General features: G+C 34.1%; 1 long non-coding RNA gene across 1 annotated transcript; it reads left to right on the top strand.

The window, feature by feature from the left end:
* The first annotated feature begins 669 nt into the window (after window positions 1-669).
* LOC139871809 (uncharacterized) lies at window positions 670-20,333 on the top strand. Its single transcript, XR_011766774.1, has 3 exons — window positions 670-1,000; window positions 19,630-19,732; window positions 19,849-20,333. It is a non-coding gene; the product is annotated as an uncharacterized lncRNA (long non-coding RNA).
* Window positions 20,334-20,747: the final 414 nt, after the last annotated feature.

Consider the following 20,747-nt stretch of genomic DNA (forward strand, 5'->3'; position numbering starts at 1 on the left):
CATCATCATTATAGAGATTTATTAGGTATTGTAGATATATTTTTAGTAAATAATTATATTTTAATTCTAAATTAATTAAGATTAATGACATCATCCATATTTTTATAAATAGCAAGTTTTAACAAAATGAAGAGTTAAATTGTGAAATGATGACATCATAATTTTAGAGATTTAATAGAAGTTATAGATAGACGTGCAAAGTACAACACATAACTATATTGCTAAATTTATTTGAGCTTTCGGGGTTACACACATATACACCTAGACGTAAAAAAAAATGAAATATATATATATATATATGATGTATATATATTACTCAAGTAACGAAACAAATTAAAAATATTTCATTATGAATTAATTATTAATAGTTAATTAATTAGTTGGATGATTAATGAATATTAATTTATTAAAATTGAATGGAACTTGGTTTTCTTGGTAGATACGTAGAAAACTAAATCGGGGAATAGATCCTCAAGATTTTGGTATTCACCTACTTTTGTTTTTATGCGAATTTAAAAATAATTGAGATACTCCATATCTTTTTTGATATCGATTTAAAAAGTCATGGTCTATTTTTACGGAGTATATATATTAGCTTCTTGTCACTCGCTTGTGGGACTGACTAATGCAAACAAAAACCCAAAAGGTAAGAAACCTCAAAATACTCACTTGACTATCATTCTGGTGGTGGGTCACGAAAAACATTAAACAAAGAAAACCAACAACACAATTCCTTTGTTTTGTTTTTCCGATGAACATATATAGAATAATATTATATAATAATTTGATTATTATAATAAGTTACTTGAGTTTTGGACTAGCATCCATTGACGGTCGTTTGAAGTGTAGTGTGGACTATCCAAAGAGACGGTCATACTTTTGATCGTAAGTTTCTCTCCAACAATCAGTTTCTTCAGAAAAGTATAGTGTGGATTATCCAAAGAGACGGTCATACTTTTGATCGTAAGTTTCTCTCCAACAATCAGTTTCTTCAGGAAAGGTATATCGTTTACTCACTTTGTATTTATATTATTGACAATTATTATGGCCTAACTGGATCTTTGGAAAAGATTAATCATGTGCATGTTTTATTAAATAAGTGATTATTTAATCTTGTAAAATTTGTTCATAAAAATTAAAAGATTATTATTTTAACTATCCGCTGCGTTAATCTGAATTGTTAAAAGTAGACGGTTTTCCATCGGTTATTCAATCAATACCTTACAACCATCACAATCTAGTATTCGGTCAATTTCATATAACTTCACCCTGACCCACCCCACCAGTTCATGATTTACTGAATATGACTACACCATTCAACTCCATTCTGCAGTCTCTTACTTGATCTACACAAACCAAATCCTAATTACTATTATTATTTACTTTGATCAATTTATATCTAATTGAAAAAGTCATATAACCATTTTGGCCCCCAACCTACCCCATCTCACCCGTCCATTTAGTCACGTTTACTAATATGTATGGAGAAGCTTGAATTATATGCATCTTTACCTGATATGACACACCTTTTTCAGTTCTTTATTAAGGTCGTGCTTATTTTTTCTTATATTTTTTAGTAGACAATGAATTAATAGACTATGAAGTAGCTCCTCTATTATGTGCAAGATATTCTCTCAAGTCCAGGACATATATTTTAGAAGAATGAAAAGTGGCACATTGTTGAATGAATAACATTGTTTACGCGATACAACTTAAGGTAAAAAACACTATACATAATATGAGGTTTTAACCATAACATTTATGAGCTACCATAAAAAAGATATGTAAAAGACATAGATGTTTAGGTGGTAATTTCAACCCATATATAAATGCACTAATTCAGGTTATGTTTTATGCATACTAATTTTGATGCCTTAACGATTATATTGATGGAGAAATCATGTAAAGTAATTATATACATATAACTTTGAAAAATCGCATTGTCAAATTTTTTAAGAAACATCTACATTTATTTGAATTTTGCAAAAAGTAGTAAACTTATGCAGAGGCGAAGCCAGGATAGGATTTACAGATGGGGTTGGCTTAGTCGTTAATCGGATAATTACAAAAAAAAGCTACATAAACAAGCCTAACATTATATTCGATATTTGGGTATTGAGGGAGGCTTACAGTTATTTTTGCATAATAATACAAATGAAACTCGGGTCTCGATTGGGCCTTGGGGGTGGCTGAGCACCCCTCAGTCCCCCCTTGTCTCCGCCCCTGAACTTATGATCTGAATTTGTAAACTTACTAACAATGGATATAAGTTAAATAAAACCTCATTCCGTCCAAGAGCTAGATATCGGAACCTTTCCTCCATTGGCAACATTTATGGACCACCAACGATATAATCTAAAAATTTATTCAATTAATAAACATCAGTGTTTTCTAACACGATGGAATGTTGTTGAATGTTGTTGACACTATCACCTAAAGCCTTGAAAAATCTCCACAATATAGTACTTCAAATACAACCCAAAAGGAACATAACTAAATATCAATCAAAAAACACAACACAATTATAGTTCCTAAAAATACTCCGCACTTGGTATTGCATCAAATATTGCCAGCTTCAAACCAATGAATATAAAATTAAGAAAATAATAAGCTAATATTAGTGTATCATATTAGTATCATAGTAGTGAGCCTACAGCTAACCACAGTGACCCTTTACTGATTATGTATCTTATTAGTGTGGTTTTCGACCGAATATGATGCAGCCCTCCACTCTATTAGTGTATCTTATTTGTAGCTTATTAACTACAATTTGACACACCTAACCAGGATTAATTAGAAGCTGACAAACCAGCAAATAGGATTAGTTTTATACATATACTAGTTTTATGAGCCCGTGCGTTGCACGAAAGCTGTAAAAATTAGTATTCGATAACGCTAGTATTCATACTTATCAAATGTAAAATATATATACAATGGAAAAAATCCATTTATTATCAATAACATTTGTATCGAAAACTTTAGTATTAAATACTAACGCATAGATAATGAGCCCGTCCGTTAAAACAATTTTATGATTATTTGAATATGAATCTTACTTATAAATGTTACGGAAAATATTATAATCATATAAATTTAGATAATTAAGTCATATAATTAAGATAATAAAAATAATAGTTATTATTATTGTTATTATTATTATTATGTTAGGTATAAGTATTTAATTTAGATAATTATTGGAGTATTTTATTTACGTATATAATATTTATAAAATTAAGATAAGATGATTATGGACTTAATATTTACGTATATAATATTTATATTTATAATATTTGTAAGATGATTATTATTTACGTATATAAAGCATATATTTAGTTAAGGAAGAGTAATTCTGAGTTATTTTAGGGAGTTATAATTATTTAATTCAGTTTAATTAAGGAAAATAACATGTATGATTATTTAATTCAGGTTAATTAAGAAAATGACACGTAAGATTATTTAATTCAGATTAATTGAGAAATTGACACGTAAGATTATAAGCACGCGCTTTATAATAATGTATAGATATATATATATATATATATATATATATATATATATATATATATATATATATATATATATATATATATATATATATATATATATATATATATATATATATATATATATATAGGGGCGCGATCCATGGCTAAGCTTAGAACGAGTACAAACCGGATAAGCAAATGTGAACCACAAAATATCATAAAACCTCATTCACCTATAAAAAACGCGGAGGGGCAGCATGGTCATTTTACAATTTATCAAATAACAAAAGAAGCAACAGATACTGTAACTTACATACTGAAGAACGTATTAGGGTTTTTAACTGATGAATCTTTTCTTCAGATTTCTTCCTCTCAAAACCAAATCAAACAACAATCTGAATCTCTTCTTCAGCTCTTCTTCATCTCCTTAATCTCTTCTTCATCTTCTTAATCTCTTCTTCAGCTCTTCTCTCTCACTCGAATTCAACAAACAATGGCTATTTTGATGAATCTTCAATAACAATGGCGAATTTCCGATGAATGTTCGATTTACAAGGTTTTCTCTTTAATTTGTTGTTACCTTTATTATTATTATTATTATTATTATTATTATTATTATTATTATTATTATTATTATTATTATTATTATTATTATTATTATTATTATTATTATTATTATAATAATAATAATAAACTTAAAAGTTTTAAAACTTACAAAAAATTAGTGGGAAGCCTAGAGACAATCTGGGCCCCCACACCTCTAGCAATAGCAAAACCTATCCTAGTAAAAATATGAGCAGCAGCACCGGCACCAATATCTTGCGCCATCGAACTCTTCTGAACCCGCTTAAGCAAAGAAATAGCCTCCGTCTCTAATTTCCCAAGGGAAGAAAATGAGAAAGGAATGAAACCATAACCAATCGCCTGACAGCAAGATTCGTACTTGACCCGCTTCCGACGAGCCGCCTCAACCACAGCACGTCCAGGGACAAAGTCAGAAAGCCCAGACTGTGTCAAAGGAGAAGACCCTGTCAAGTCAACACAGACATCGCGACCACAATCCCAGGAATAAAGTAACACATCTGCAGGTCTGAGGGCCTTGCCGTTCCCTCCATACAACCCAATGTCAACCTCCTTTCTCGCAGAAATCCCAGATCGATAACAAACATCAACAAGGGAATCCCGAACAATATTATGTCGATGCTTAATACCCACCATACCAGCACAAGACACCGCGTGATCCCCGAAAATATCCCCAGTAAAAACCCTTGAACAGGCAGAGCATGCCGTCGAGATAGAGAACAATGGAACACCTAACCGGTAGCACAACACACATCGGTAAGTCTTTGAGTTCATCGTCTGACCCAACCCCAAAATAGGGACTGCCCTTAGCCAAGCAGAGGTGTGACCACCCTGCTGTAATTTCCATAAGGCCGATTGTCGGGGAGATAACGAAAAAGTGGATTCTGCAGAAGCGGTAACCTTTGTGAAATAAACATCTGCCAATTTCTTCATGAGTATTGGGGTAGCGACCTCACTCGGATTACCTAAAATATCAAACCCAACCGTATTATTAAACAGACCCAATGCATCTTCAAAAGCATGACCAAGACCAACAATACCCGCATGACGTAGGAGCTTGGTCTGCAACCCAGCAGACTGTAACCGAGAAGCCAGAAAAGCATAATGACGAACATCTCCCGCAGAATAAACACCAAGCCCTCCAAATGCAAATGGTAAGGTGGCAAGCCGCCACTGCCAATCACCAAACCCAGGCCCTGAAGCAGTAACAATACGCTCCAAGGAAGATCGAAGGGCTCCATCGAAAGCGCGTTGAGCCGCCTCTAATATACTAGGAGGACAAGTACGCAAGGTAAAGTAAAGTTTAGAAACTCCCGTACATGCCCTAAGCAACAACAACTCACACTGAGGATCATCAAGCTTAGCAACCTTATCCATAAGCGCAATGGACTTGGTCACCCTTAGCATCACCAGTTCACTACTAAAACCAGGATCGGAACTTGTGGGGCCCCCAGCAACTTAACACCATTTAAAGGCCGAGCAATATTAGGAGGAAAGACACCTACTTGCTGTAGTGACCCGAACTTTTCCATGTTTATATATATTAATTGAGATTGATGTTTACATGATTAAATGTTTCCAACATGTTAAGCAATCAAACTTGTTAAGACTTGATTAATTGAAATAGGTTTCATATAGACAATTGACCACCCAAGTTGACCGGTGATTCACGAACGTTAAAACTTGTAAAAAAAAACTATATGATGACATATATATGGTTATATATATAGTTAACATGATATTATGATAAGTAAACATATCATTAATTATATTAACAATGAACTACATATGTAAAAACAAGACTACTAACTTAATGATTTTGAAACGAGACATATATGTAACGTTTATCGTTGTAACGACATTTAATGTATATATATCATATTAAGAGATATTCGTACATTATAATATCATGATAATATAATAATTTAAAATCTCTTTTATTATTATAAACATTGGGTTAACAACATTTAACAAGATCGTTAACCTAAAGGTTTCAAAACAACACTTACATGTAACGACTAACGATGACTTAACGACTCAGTTAAAATGTATATACATGTAGTGTTTTAATATGTATTTATACACTTTTGAAAGACTTCAATACACTTATCAAAATACTTCTACTTAACAAAAATTCTTACAATTACATTCTCGTTCAGTTTCATCAACAATTCTACTCGTATGCACCCGTATTCGTACTCGTACAATACACAGCTTTTAGATGTATGTACTATTGGTATATACACTCCAATGATCAGCTCTTAGCAGCCCATGTGAGTCACCTAACACATGTGGGAACCATCATTTGGCAACTAGCATGAAATATCTCATAAGATTACAAAAATATGAGTAATCATTCATGACTTATTTACATGAAAACAAAATTACATATCCTTTATATCTAATCCATACACCAATGACCAAAAACACCTACAAACACTTTCATTCTTCAATTTTCTTCATCTAATTGAACTCTCTCAAGTTCTATCTTCAAGTTCTAAGTGTTCTTCATAAATTCCAAAAGTTCTAGTTTCATAAAATCAAGAATACTTTCAAGTTTGCTAGCTCACTTCCAATCTTGTAAGGTGATCATCCAACCTCAAGAAATCTTTGTTTCTTACAGTAGGTTATCATTATAATACAAGGTAATAATCATATTCAAACTTTGGTTCAATTTCTATAACTATAACAATCTTATTTCAAGTGATGATCTTACTTGAACTTGTTTTCGTGTCATGATTTTGCTTCAAGAACTTTGAGCCATCCAAGGATCCATTGAAGCTAGATCCATTTTTCTCTTTTCCAGTAGGTTCATCCAAGGAACTTAAGGTAGTAATGATGTTCATAACATCATTCGATTCATACATATAAAGCTATCTTATTCGAAGGTTTAAACTTGTAATCACTAGAACATAGTTTAGTTAATTCTAAACTTGTTCGCAAACAAAAGTTAATCCTTCTAACTTGACTTTTAAAATCAACTAAACACATGTTCTATATCTATATGATATGCTAACTTAATGATTTAAAACCTGGAAACACGAAAAACACCGTAAAACCGGATTTACGCCGTCGTAGTAACACCGCGGGCTGTTTTGGGTTAGTTAATTAAAAACTATGATAAACTTTGATTTAAAAGTTGTTATTCTGAGAAAATGATTTTTATTATGAACATGAAACTATATCCAAAAATTATGGTTAAACTCAAAGTGGAAGTATGTTTTCTAAAATGGTCATCTAGACGTCGTTCTTTCGACTGAAATGACTACCTTTACAAAAACGACTTGTAACTTATTTTTCCGACTAGAAACCTATACTTTTTTTGTTTAGATTCATAAAATAGAGTTCAATATGAAACCATAGCAATTTGATTCACTCAAAACGGATTTAAAATGAAGAAGTTATGGGTAAAACAAGATTGGATAATTTTTCTCATTTTAGCTACGTGAAAATTGGTAACAAATCTATTCCAACCATAACTTAATCAACTTGTATTATATATTATGTAATCTTGAGATACCATAGACACGTATACAATGTTTCGACCTATCATGTCGACACATCTATATATATTTCGGAACAACCATAGACACTCTATATGTGAATGTTGGAGTTAGCTATACAGGGTTGAGGTTGATTCCAAAATATATATAGTTTGAGTTGTGATCAATACTGAGATACGTATACACTGGGTCGTGGATTGATTCAAGATAATATTTATCGATTTATTTCTGTACATCTAACTGTGGACAACTAGTTGTAGGTTACTAACGAGGACAGCTGACTTAATAAACTTAAAACATCAAAATATATTAAAAGTGTTGTAAATATATTTTGAACATACTTTGATATATATATGTATATATTGTTATAGGTTCGTGAATCAACCAGTGGCCAAGTCTTACTTCCCGACGAAGTAAAAATCTGTGAAAGTGAGTTATAGTCCCACTTTTAAAATCTAATATTTTTGGGATGAGAATACATGCAGGTTTTATAAATGATTTACAAAATAGACACAAGTACGTGAAACTACATTCTATGGTTGAATTATCGAAATCGAATATGCCCCTTTTTATTAAGTCTGGTAATCTAAGAATTAGGGAACAGACACCCTAATTGACGCGAATCCTAAAGATAGATCTATTGGGCCTAACAAACCCCATCCAAAGTACCGGATGCTTTAGTACTTCGAAATTTATATCATATCCGAAGGGTGTCCCGGAATGATGGGGATATTCTTATATATGCATCTTGTTATTGTCGGTTACCAGGTGTTCACCATATGAATGATTTTTATCTCTATGTATGGGATGTGTATTGAAATATGAAATCTTGTGGTCTATTGTTACGATTTGATATATATAGGTTAAACCTATAACTCACCAACATTTTTGTTGACGTTTTAAGCATGTTTATTCTCAGGTGATTATTAAGAGCTTCCGCTGTCGCATACTTAAATAGGGACAAGATTTGGAGTCCATGCTTGTATGATATTGTGTAAAAACTGCATTCAAGAAACTTATTTTGTTGTAACATATTTGTATTGTAAACCATTATGTAATGGTCGTGTGTAAACAGGATATATTAGATTATCATTATTTGATAATCTACGTAAAGCTTTTTAAACCTTTATTGATGAAATAAAGGTTATGGTTTGTTTAAAAATGAATGCAGTCTTTGAAAAACGTCTCATATAGAGGTCAAAACCTCGCAACGAAATCAATTAATATGGAACGTTTTTAATCAATAAGAACGGGACATTTCAGTTGGTATCCGAGCGTTGGTCTTAGAGAACCAGAAAATTTGCATTAGTGTGTCTTATCGAGTTTGTTAGGATGCATTAGTGAGTCTGGACTTCGACCGTGTTTTCTTTAAAAATGATTGCTTAACATTTTTGTTGGAAACTATATATTTTTAACATATGAATATTATGTGATATATTAATCTCTTAACGTGTTTGATATTATGTGATAGATGTCTACCTCTAGAACAAGTCCCATTGACTCACCTAATAATAATGAAGAGTCAAATGTAAATTGGAATAATTTGTGGACTGATTCACAAGTTCCCGAAGAGGAACCGGAAGAAGAGTCGGAACCGGAAGAAGAATCGGAACCGGAAGAAGAATCGGAACCGGATGAAGAAATAGAACCGGTGGGGGAAATAATAAAACGGTTAAGTAAAAGAAAATCCTCAACCAACCGACCAAAGTTAATTATGGTCAATGGTGTTTCCGCCAAGGAAGCAAAATATTGGGAGGATTACCAATTCTCCGATGAATCGGATTCCGACGAGAATTCCGATGATGTTATAGAAATTACCCCAACTGAATTTAAAAAGGCAAAAGAAAATAATAAGGGAAAGGGCATAAAAATAGAGAAATCTAATTCCAACCCCGATGAACTTTATATGTATCGTCAACCCCCGAAGTCCTTAAGTTGTAACAATGACCCGGGAACCTCTAAACCACCAGGTTTTTCTAAACCAATGTGGACAACGACGGTTCGTATTAGGGGAACATCATATATCCCTAGAAACTTGGCAAAACGAACCAAAACCGAAGAAGAAGAAACGAGCGAGTCGGAATAAGATAGTTGTATTCGTGTGGTGTAATATATGGAATATAGTGTTCTTATGCTTTATGATATATGTAAAAATTGCTTGTATTAATAAGTATTTTTTTTATGAATCTAACTCTTGTCTATTTTACAGTTTAAAAATACAAAATGGATAGACAATCCAATATTTTAAGAGACCTACCCGGAGACATGATTGATGAAATCTTGTCTAGAGTCGGCCAGAATTCTTCGGCACAACTATTTAAGGCGAGATCAGTTTGTAAGACATTCGAAGAACGTTCCAAGAATGTCTTGGTTTATAAGAGACTTTCGTTTGAAAGATGGGGGATATCACATTGGGAAACCCATAAGTTACGATGTGTTTACTTTGACGCATATATTGCGGGGAACCCAAATGCTATTTTACGCAACGGGTTAAGAAATTATTTTGACTCAATATATCCGAATATTGGACTTCGTGATTTAGAAAAAGCGGCTAACATGCAACATAAAGAAGCATGTTATGCTTACGGATTAGTAATGTTCGCTTCTCACCAAAGTGAGAACAAGAACATCGGGCTACAACTATTAAACAAAACGTTTCCACAAGTGACGGAGTCGGTAATTGGGGTAAGAAATGAGGTTTTTAGATTATTACGGGACTGTTGGACATTACGTAACCCTCGTCCCTTTGATGACGTTACAACACGCTGTCTTATCAACGGCCATAACGGTTATGTTGCACAAGACCAAGGATGGGAAGTAGTCCTAGTAAAACCAGAATGCATGACTTGTTTCTGGACGTATGAATTACGTGTATTTATTGCCTTTGCTGAACGACTTGTGTACTAGCTAGAATTGTCTTCACAACTATCTTGTATCAAAGTTATTGTGTGCTATATTTCATGCTTTATGTAAAATAAGCGGTATTGTAAGTTTGTAAAATATTGTATAAAAGTTTGAACGCGAAATATTATTATAATCAGTTTTTCATATAGAATTGTAGTAGTTGAATTGTATATTAGCTACTAAGTATGAACTTAACGGGTAGGTACTACCCGAATTTAAACTTATAAAACGCTAATATGAAGAAAAAGCTTTTATAAATGAGTTCATATTATGCTACGAAATACTATTAACTACTCTTAATATTCTGTATGATTAACTTGTTCCATTTAACTATTTTGAAGGAAATGGCACCGACTACTCGACACACCGTGAATATGAATGAAGAGGAATTCCGTACTTTTCTAGCTTCAAACATAGCCGCAGTACAGGCTGCGCTACATACCAACAATAACCTTGGATCTAGCAGTACAGGAAATCGTGTAGGATGCACCTACAAAGAATTCACTGCCTGCAAACCTTTGGAATTTGATGGAACCGAAGGACCGATCGGATTGAAACGGTGGACCGAGAAGGTTGAATCGGTGTTTGCCATAAGTAAGTGTACTGAAGAGGACAAAGTGAAGTACGCTACGCATACCTTCACAGGTTCTGCGTTAACATGGTGGAATACCTATCTAGAGCAAGTGGGACAAGATGATGCGTACGCACTACCGTGGTCAGCATTCAAGCACTTGATGAACGAGAAGTACCGTCCCAGAACCGAGGTCAATAAGCTCAAGACAGAACTTAGAGGGTTACGAACCCAAGGATTTGATATTACCACGTACGAAAGACGATTCACAGAATTGTGCCTATTGTGTCCGGGAGCATTCGAAGATGAGGAAGAGAAGATCGACGCGTTTGTGAAAGGATTACCGGAAAGAATCCAAGAAGATATAAGTTCACACGAGCCCGCCTCCATACAACAGGCATGTAGAATGGCTCACAAACTAGTGAACCAGATTGAAGAAAGAATTAAAGAACAGACTGCTGAAGAGGCCAATGTGAAGCAAGTCAAAAGAAAGTGGGAGGAAAACGGTGATAAGAATCACCAATACAACAACAACAGCAATTACAACAATAATCGCAACAATTATCCCAACAATCGCAACATCAATCGCAACTACAACAAACGGCCCAACAACAACAACAACAACAACAACAACAACAGCAACTACAACAATCATCCCAACAACAATAATAACCGCAACAACAACAACAATCAGAAGCAACTATGCCAAAGGTGTGAAAAGAATCACTCGGGGTTCTGCACCAAATTTTGCAACAAGTGTAAAAGAAATGGTCATAGCGCGGCGAAGTGTGAGGTCTACGGACCAGGGGTTAATAGAACGAAAGGAACAAATGGTGTCGGAACGAGTAATGGCGGAGCAAGTAGTGTCGGAGCAAGTTATGCCAATGTAGTTTGTTATAAATGTGGAAAACCAGGCCACATTATTAGAAATTGCCCGAACCAGGAGAACACGAATGGACAAGGCCGTGGAAGAGTTTTCAATATTAATGCGGTAGAGGCACAGGAAGACCCGGAGCTTGTTACGGGTACGTTTCTTATTGACAATAAATCTGCTTACGTTTTATTTGATTCGGGTGCGGATAGAAGCTATATGAGTAGAGATTTTTGTGCTAAATTAAGTTGTCCATTGACGCCTTTGGATAGTAAATTTTTACTCGAATTAGCAAATGGTAAATTAATTTCAGCAGATAATATATGTCGGAATCGAGAAATTAAACTGGTTAGCGAAACATTTAAGATTGATTTGATACCAGTAGAGTTAGGGAGTTTTGATGTGATAATCGGTATGGACTGGTTGAAAGAAGTGAAAGCGGAGATCGTTTGTTACAAAAATGCAATTCGCATTATACGAGAAAAAGGAAAACCCTTAATGGTGTACGGAGAAAAGGGCAACACGAAGCTACATCTTATTAGTAATTTGAAGGCACAAAAACTAATAAGAAAAGGTTGCTATGCTGTTCTAGCACACGTCGAGAAAGTACAAACTGAAGAAAAGAGCATCAATGATGTTCCCATTGCAAAAGAATTTCCCGATGTATTTCCGAAAGAATTACCGGGATTACCCCCACATCGATCCGTTGAATTTCAAATAGATCTTGTACCAGGAGCTGCACCAATAGCTCGTGCTCCTTACAGACTCGCACCCAGCGAGATGAAAGAACTGCAAAGCCAATTACAAGAACTTTTAGAGCGTGGTTTCATTCGACCAAGCACATCACCGTGGGGAGCTCCTGTTTTGTTTGTCAAGAAGAAAGATGGTACATTCAGGTTGTGTATCGACTACCGAGAGTTGAACAAACTTACCATCAAGAACCGCTACCCACTACCGAGAATCGACGACTTATTTGATCAACTACAAGGCTCGTCTGTTTATTCAAAGATTGACTTACGTTCCGGGTATCATCAAATGCGGGTGAAAGAAGATGATATTCCAAAGACTGCTTTCAGAACACGTTACGGTCATTACGAGTTTATGGTCATGCCGTTTGGTTTAACTAATGCACCAGCTGTGTTCATGGACCTTATGAACCGAGTGTGTGGACCATACCTTGACAAGTTTGTCATTGTTTTCATTGATGACATACTTATTTACTCAAAGAATGACCAAGAACACGGTGAACATTTGAGAAAAGTGTTAGAAGTATTGAGGAAGGAAGAATTGTACGCTAAGTTTTCAAAGTGTGCATTTTGGTTGGAAGAAGTTCAATTCCTCGGTCACATAGTGAACAAAGAAGGTATTAAGGTGGATCCGGCAAAGATAGAAACTGTTGAAAAGTGGGAAACCCCGAAAACTCCGAAACACATACGCCAGTTTTTAGGACTAGCTGGTTACTACAGAAGGTTCATCCAAGACTTTTCCAGAATAGCAAAACCCTTGACTGCATTAACGCATAAAGGGAAGAAATTTGAATGGAATGATGAACAAGAGAAAGCGTTTCAGTTATTGAAGAAAAAGCTAACTACGGCACCTATATTGTCATTGCCTGAAGGGAATGATGATTTTGTGATTTATTGTGACGCATCAAAGCAAGGTCTCGGTTGTGTATTAATGCAACGAACGAAGGTGATTGCTTATGCGTCTAGACAATTGAAGATTCACGAACAAAATTATACGACGCATGATTTGGAATTAGGCGCGGTTGTTTTTGCATTAAAGACTTGGAGGCACTACTTATATGGGGTCAAAAGTATTATATATACCGACCACAAAAGTCTTCAACACATATTTAATCAGAAACAACTGAATATGAGGCAGCGTAGGTGGATTGAATTATTGAATGATTACGATTTTGAGATTCGTTACCACCCGGGGAAGGCAAATGTGGTAGCCGATGCCTTGAGCAGGAAGGATAGAGAACCCATTCGAGTAAAATCTATGAATATAATGATTCATAATAACATTACTACTCAAATAAAGGAGGCGCAACAAGGAGTTTTAAAAGAGGGAAATTTAAAGGATGAAATACCCAAAGGATCGGAGAAACATCTTAATATTCGGGAAGACGGAACCCGGTATAGGGCTGAAAGGATTTGGGTACCAAAATTTGGAGATATGAGAGAAATGGTACTTAGAGAAGCTCATAAAACCAGATACTCAATACATCCTGGAACGGGGAAGATGTACAAGGATCTCAAGAAACATTTTTGGTGGCCGGGTATGAAAGCCGATGTTGCTAAATACGTAGGAGAATGTTTGACGTGTTCTAAGGTCAAAGCTGAGCATCAGAAACCATCAGGTCTACTTCAACAACCCGAAATCCCGGAATGGAAATGGGAAAACATTACCATGGATTTCATCACTAAATTGCCAAGGACTGCAAGTGGTTTTGATACTATTTGGGTAATAGTTGATCGTCTCACCAAATCAGCACACTTCCTACCAATAAGAGAAGATGACAAGATGGAGAAGTTAGCACGACTGTATTTGAAGGAAGTCGTCTCCAGACATGGAATACCAATCTCTATTATCTCTGATAGGGATGGCAGATTTATTTCAAGATTCTGGCAGACATTACAGCAAGCATTAGGAACTCGTCTAGACATGAGTACTGCCTATCATCCACAAACTGATGGGCAGAGCGAAAGGACGATACAAACGCTTGAAGACATGCTACGAGCATGTGTTATTGATTTAGGAAACAGTTGGGATCGACATCTACCGTTAGCAGAATTTTCCTACAACAACAGCTACCATTCAAGCATTGAGATGGCGCCGTTTGAAGCACTTTATGGTAGAAAGTGCAGGTCTCCGATTTGTTGGAGTGAGGTGGGGGATAGACAGATTACGGGTCCGGAGATTATACAAGAAACTACCGAGAAGATCATCCAAATTCAACAACGGTTGAAAACCGCCCAAAGTCGACAAAAGAGCTACGCTGACATTAAAAGAAAAGATATAGAATTTGAAATTGGAGAGATGGTCATGCTTAAAGTTTCACCTTGGAAAGGCGTTGTTCGATTTGGTAAACGAGGGAAATTAAATCCAAGGTATATTGGACCATTCAAGATTATTGATCGTGTCGGACCAGTAGCTTACCGACTTGAGTTACCTCAACAACTCGCGGCTGTACATAACACTTTCCACGTCTCGAATTTGAAGAAATGTTTTGCTAAAGAAGATCTCACTATTCCGTTAGATGAAATCCAAATCAACGAAAAACTCCAATTCATCGAAGAACCCGTCGAAATAATGGATCGTGAGGTTAAAAGACTTAAGCAAAACAAGATACCAATTGTTAAGGTTCGATGGAATGCTCGTAGAGGACCCGAGTTCACCTGGGAGCGTGAAGATCAGATGAAGAAGAAATACCCGCATCTATTTCCAGAAGATTCGTCAACACCTTCAACAGCTTAAAATTTCGGGACGAAATTTATTTAACGGGTAGGTACTGTAGTGACCCGAACTTTTCCATGTTTATATATATTAATTGAGATTGATGTTTACATGATTAAATGTTTCCAACATGTTAAGCAATCAAACTTGTTAAGACTTGATTAATTGAAATAGGTTTCATATAGACAATTGACCACCCAAGTTGACCGGTGATTCACGAACGTTAAAACTTGTAAAAAAAAACTATATGATGACATATATATGGTTATATATATAGTTAACATGATATTATGATAAGTAAACATATCATTAATTATATTAACAATGAACTACATATGTAAAAACAAGACTACTAACTTAATGATTTTGAAACGAGACATATATGTAACGTTTATCGTTGTAACGACATTTAATGTATATATATCATATTAAGAGATATTCGTACATTATAATATCATGATAATATAATAATTTAAAATCTCTTTTATTATTATAAACATTGGGTTAACAACATTTAACAAGATCGTTAACCTAAAGGTTTCAAAACAACACTTACATGTAACGACTAACGATGACTTAACGACTCAGTTAAAATGTATATACATGTAGTGTTTTAATATGTATTTATACACTTTTGAAAGACTTCAATACACTTATCAAAATACTTCTACTTAACAAAAATTCTTACAATTACATTCTCGTTCAGTTTCATCAACAATTCTACTCGTATGCACCCGTATTCGTACTCGTACAATACACAGCTTTTAGATGTATGTACTATTGGTATATACACTCCAATGATCAGCTCTTAGCAGCCCATGTGAGTCACCTAACACATGTGGGAACCATCATTTGGCAACTAGCATGAAATATCTCATAAGATTACAAAAATATGAGTAATCATTCATGACTTATTTACATGAAAACAAAATTACATATCCTTTATATCTAATCCATACACCAATGACCAAAAACACCTACAAACACTTTCATTCTTCAATTTTCTTCATCTAATTGAACTCTCTCAAGTTCTATCTTCAAGTTCTAAGTGTTCTTCATAAATTCCAAAAGTTCTAGTTTCATAAAATCAAGAATACTTTCAAGTTTGCTAGCTCACTTCCAATCTTGTAAGGTGATCATCCAACCTCAAGAAATCTTTGTTTCTTACAGTAGGTTATCATTATAATACAAGGTAATAATCATATTCAAACTTTGGTTCAATTTCTATAACTATAACAATCTTATTTCAAGTGATGATCTTACTTGAACTTGTTTTCGTGTCATGATTTTGCTTCAAGAACTTTGAGCCATCCAAGGATCCATTGAAGCTAGATCCATTTTTCTCTTTTCCAGTAGGTTCATCCAAGGAACTTAAGGTAGTAATGATGTTCATAACATCATTCGATTCATACATATAAAGCTATCTTATTCGAAGGTTTAAACTTGTAATCACTAGAACATAGTTTAGTTAATTCTAAACTTGTTCGCAAACAAAAGTTAATCCTTCTAACTTGACTTTTAAAATCAACTAAACACATGTTCTATATCTATATGATATGCTAACTTAATGATTTAAAACCTGGAAACACGAAAAACACCGTAAAACCGGATTTACGCCGTCGTAGTAACACCGCGGGCTGTTTTGGGTTAGTTAATTAAAAACTATGATAAACTTTGATTTAAAAGTTGTTATTCTGAGAAAATGATTTTTATTATGAACATGAAACTATATCCAAAAATTATGGTTAAACTCAAAGTGGAAGTATGTTTTCTAAAATGGTCATCTAGACGTCGTTCTTTCGACTGAAATGACTACCTTTACAAAAACGACTTGTAACTTATTTTTCCGACTAGAAACCTATACTTTTTTTGTTTAGATTCATAAAATAGAGTTCAATATGAAACCATAGCAATTTGATTCACTCAAAACGGATTTAAAATGAAGAAGTTATGGGTAAAACAAGATTGGATAATTTTTCTCATTTTAGCTACGTGAAAATTGGTAACAAATCTATTCCAACCATAACTTAATCAACTTGTATTATATATTATGTAATCTTGAGATACCATAGACACGTATACAATGTTTCGACCTATCATGTCGACACATCTATATATATTTCGGAACAACCATAGACACTCTATATGTGAATGTTGGAGTTAGCTATACAGGGTTGAGGTTGATTCCAAAATATATATAGTTTGAGTTGTGATCAATACTGAGATACGTATACACTGGGTCGTGGATTGATTCAAGATAATATTTATCGATTTATTTCTGTTCATCTAACTGTGGACAACTAGTTGTAGGTTACTAACGAGGACAGCTGACTTAATAAACTTAAAACATCAAAATATATTAAAAGTGTTGTAAATATATTTTGAACATACTTTGATATATATATGTATATATTGTTATAGGTTCGTGAATCAACCAGTGGCCAAGTCTTACTTCCCGACGAAGTAAAAATCTGTGAAAGTGAGTTATAGTCCCACTTTTAAAATCTAATATTTTTGGGATGAGAATACATGCAGGTTTTATAAATGATTTACAAAATAGACACAAGTACGTGAAACTACATTCTATGGTTGAATTATCGAAATCGAATATGCCCCTTTTTATTAAGTCTGGTAATCTAAGAATTAGGGAACAGACACCCTAATTGACGCGAATCCTAAAGATAGATCTATTGGGCCTAACAAACCCCATCCAAAGTACCGGATGCTTTAGTACTTCGAAATTTATATCATATCCGAAGGGTGTCCCGGAATGATGGGGATATTCTTATATATGCATCTTGTTATTGTCGGTTACCAGGTGTTCACCATATGAATGATTTTTATCTCTATGTATGGGATGTGTATTGAAATATGAAATCTTGTGGTCTATTGTTACGATTTGATATATATAGGTTAAACCTATAACTCACCAACATTTTTGTTGACGTTTTAAGCATGTTTATTCTCAGGTGATTATTAAGAGCTTCCGCTGTCGCATACTTAAATAGGGACAAGATTTGGAGTCCATGCTTGTATGATATTGTGTAAAAACTGCATTCAAGAAACTTATTTTGTTGTAACATATTTGTATTGTAAACCATTATGTAATGGTCGTGTGTAAACAGGATATATTAGATTATCATTATTTGATAATCTACGTAAAGCTTTTTAAACCTTTATTGATGAAATAAAGGTTATGGTTTGTTTAAAAATGAATGCAGTCTTTGAAAAACGTCTCATATAGAGGTCAAAACCTCGCAACGAAATCAATTAATATGGAACGTTTTTAATCAATAAGAACGGGACATTTCACTTGCCTGCTGCGAGGGTCCTCCGTAGGCCAGAAAATTTCTGTTTTTTCAACGTTGAGATGTAGCCCAAAACGAGGCCCATCCTCCATAATCAAATGCAAAACTTTCCCCACCACCAAAGTGTCCCCAATAATAGTGCCATCATCCAAATACCACGCCTGAAGACAAACCTCAAAATTATCTCTGATTTTAGAAACCAAGGGTTGTAAGACCAAAGCAAAAAGCAGCGGACCAAGGGGATCACCCTGTTGCACCCCCTGAGAAGACCATAGTGTGTGGTTCCCATAATACAATCTGGCTGGATTATAGTAGCAAAATTCAACCCACCGAGAAATGCTCGGACAAAGGCGGCGAACTTCACGTAACATGACCGTACGATCAACTAGATTGAAGGCATTTTGAAAATCAACTAATAACATAGAGAGGCCAACATCAGAGCCACGATCCTCAATCAACCGATTCACAGCAAGAAGAATTGCCTCACCACCTGAAGAAACACCAACACCAAATTGAAGACTGAATACATCATACGATATTTCACACTGGGTGTTCGATCATTTGTCTCAATGAATGTTGTGATATGTATTATTGCTGACCTTGAGCCCCACTAGATACATTCATTTTATGAATCTGTAAGTCCCAAATCTCCTATCTTATTATTATAATAATTATTATTATTTTGAGACATTTGTGATTTGAACATTTTGTTGCTATATTCTTGTTTTGGTAGGTTGGTCATATGATTCAAGCTGAGTCCGAGGCATCAATATGCACTTCAAACTGTTCATTCTTAACTCATTGTAGATTGTTTTGCATTTAATTATATAAAATTGAAATATGGACTTATTAATATTGAGTTGTTCAAATCTTGCTCTAAATAGAGAACCATTAAAAGTTACAGTTTGTGAAACAATTAACTTGATGCTTTTTGTTTCTAAAGGTAGCAATCTTGACCCATTGTAAAAGCTTTGAAGAATCTGCCTATGCTAAGTAATGGATGCTTTTTGTTTTTCTCTGGAACTTGAAATTTTTGTTTTTACTAGGTAATTTTTTTGACTTCTTATTGTACTATTTGTTAAGAATATGCATGCATCAGGATATACATTATGTATACTTTTTATTGTGAATGTTATAGTTTCATGGTAGTTTTTGTTACTAGTTTGTGCAGGTACATAATTATGGAAAAGCAAAGTCAACGAAAGTCAATGATAGATGATATTAAAGATTCATGTTCCAAGTGTTTTAAAGTGCAAAAGACTAAAGATATTGAAGATATAGAGTTCAAAGATTGGAAGTGTACATTAAAGATGTTAAGATCAGAGATATTAAAGAAGTTATTTGGAAAAGTCAACTGCAGTCAACAGTCAAGAATTTATTGAAGAATTCGAGCTGCTGTTTGTTGAAGATGGTTCAGGTATGATTTGTGATTTTGGTACATTCTGTGTTTTTTTGCAGGGATATGATCGACATAGACTTAGGTCTAGACAATGGTATTTGTGGATGTATAGACTAAGAGGTTTTTATTTTTTAGGTCATTGATAAAATGTATAGATTTCATGTTTTTCTAGTGTAAGTCATCTATTGTTAAAGTGTTTCGGGTGGTCACTTCAAAACACCCGCCCCTTTTGTAATTTTTTTGATTTTGGTTGATATAAATTTTTTTGGGGTATTATCCCCTTTACCGAAAAAAGACCACATTCTTTTTAAAGATCAACCCATATGAGTTTGATTTTTAGATTGTAACAGATGATGTGTGATTTTTTGAAAACAATTATTATTCATAAAGAAAACATTTATCATTCATAATTCATAAGATAATAATATTCATCAAAATATTATATTTTGTATGAAAATATGATGAATGATAAAAATTATCTAATGAATGATAGAAACAATACCTTATTAATGAAAAACATATCTTACAAATGATAAAATTACCCGATGAATGATAAAAATGCCCGATGAATGATAAAAATACCCGATGAATAATAAAAGTAGCTGATGAATGATAAACGAAGAATGATAAAAGAACATGATGAATGGAAAAAATGATGAATG

Source organism: Rutidosis leptorrhynchoides, chromosome 10 (genome assembly GCF_046630445.1).
Source record: "Rutidosis leptorrhynchoides isolate AG116_Rl617_1_P2 chromosome 10, CSIRO_AGI_Rlap_v1, whole genome shotgun sequence".
NCBI classification, from domain to species: Eukaryota; Viridiplantae; Streptophyta; class Magnoliopsida; order Asterales; family Asteraceae; genus Rutidosis; species Rutidosis leptorrhynchoides.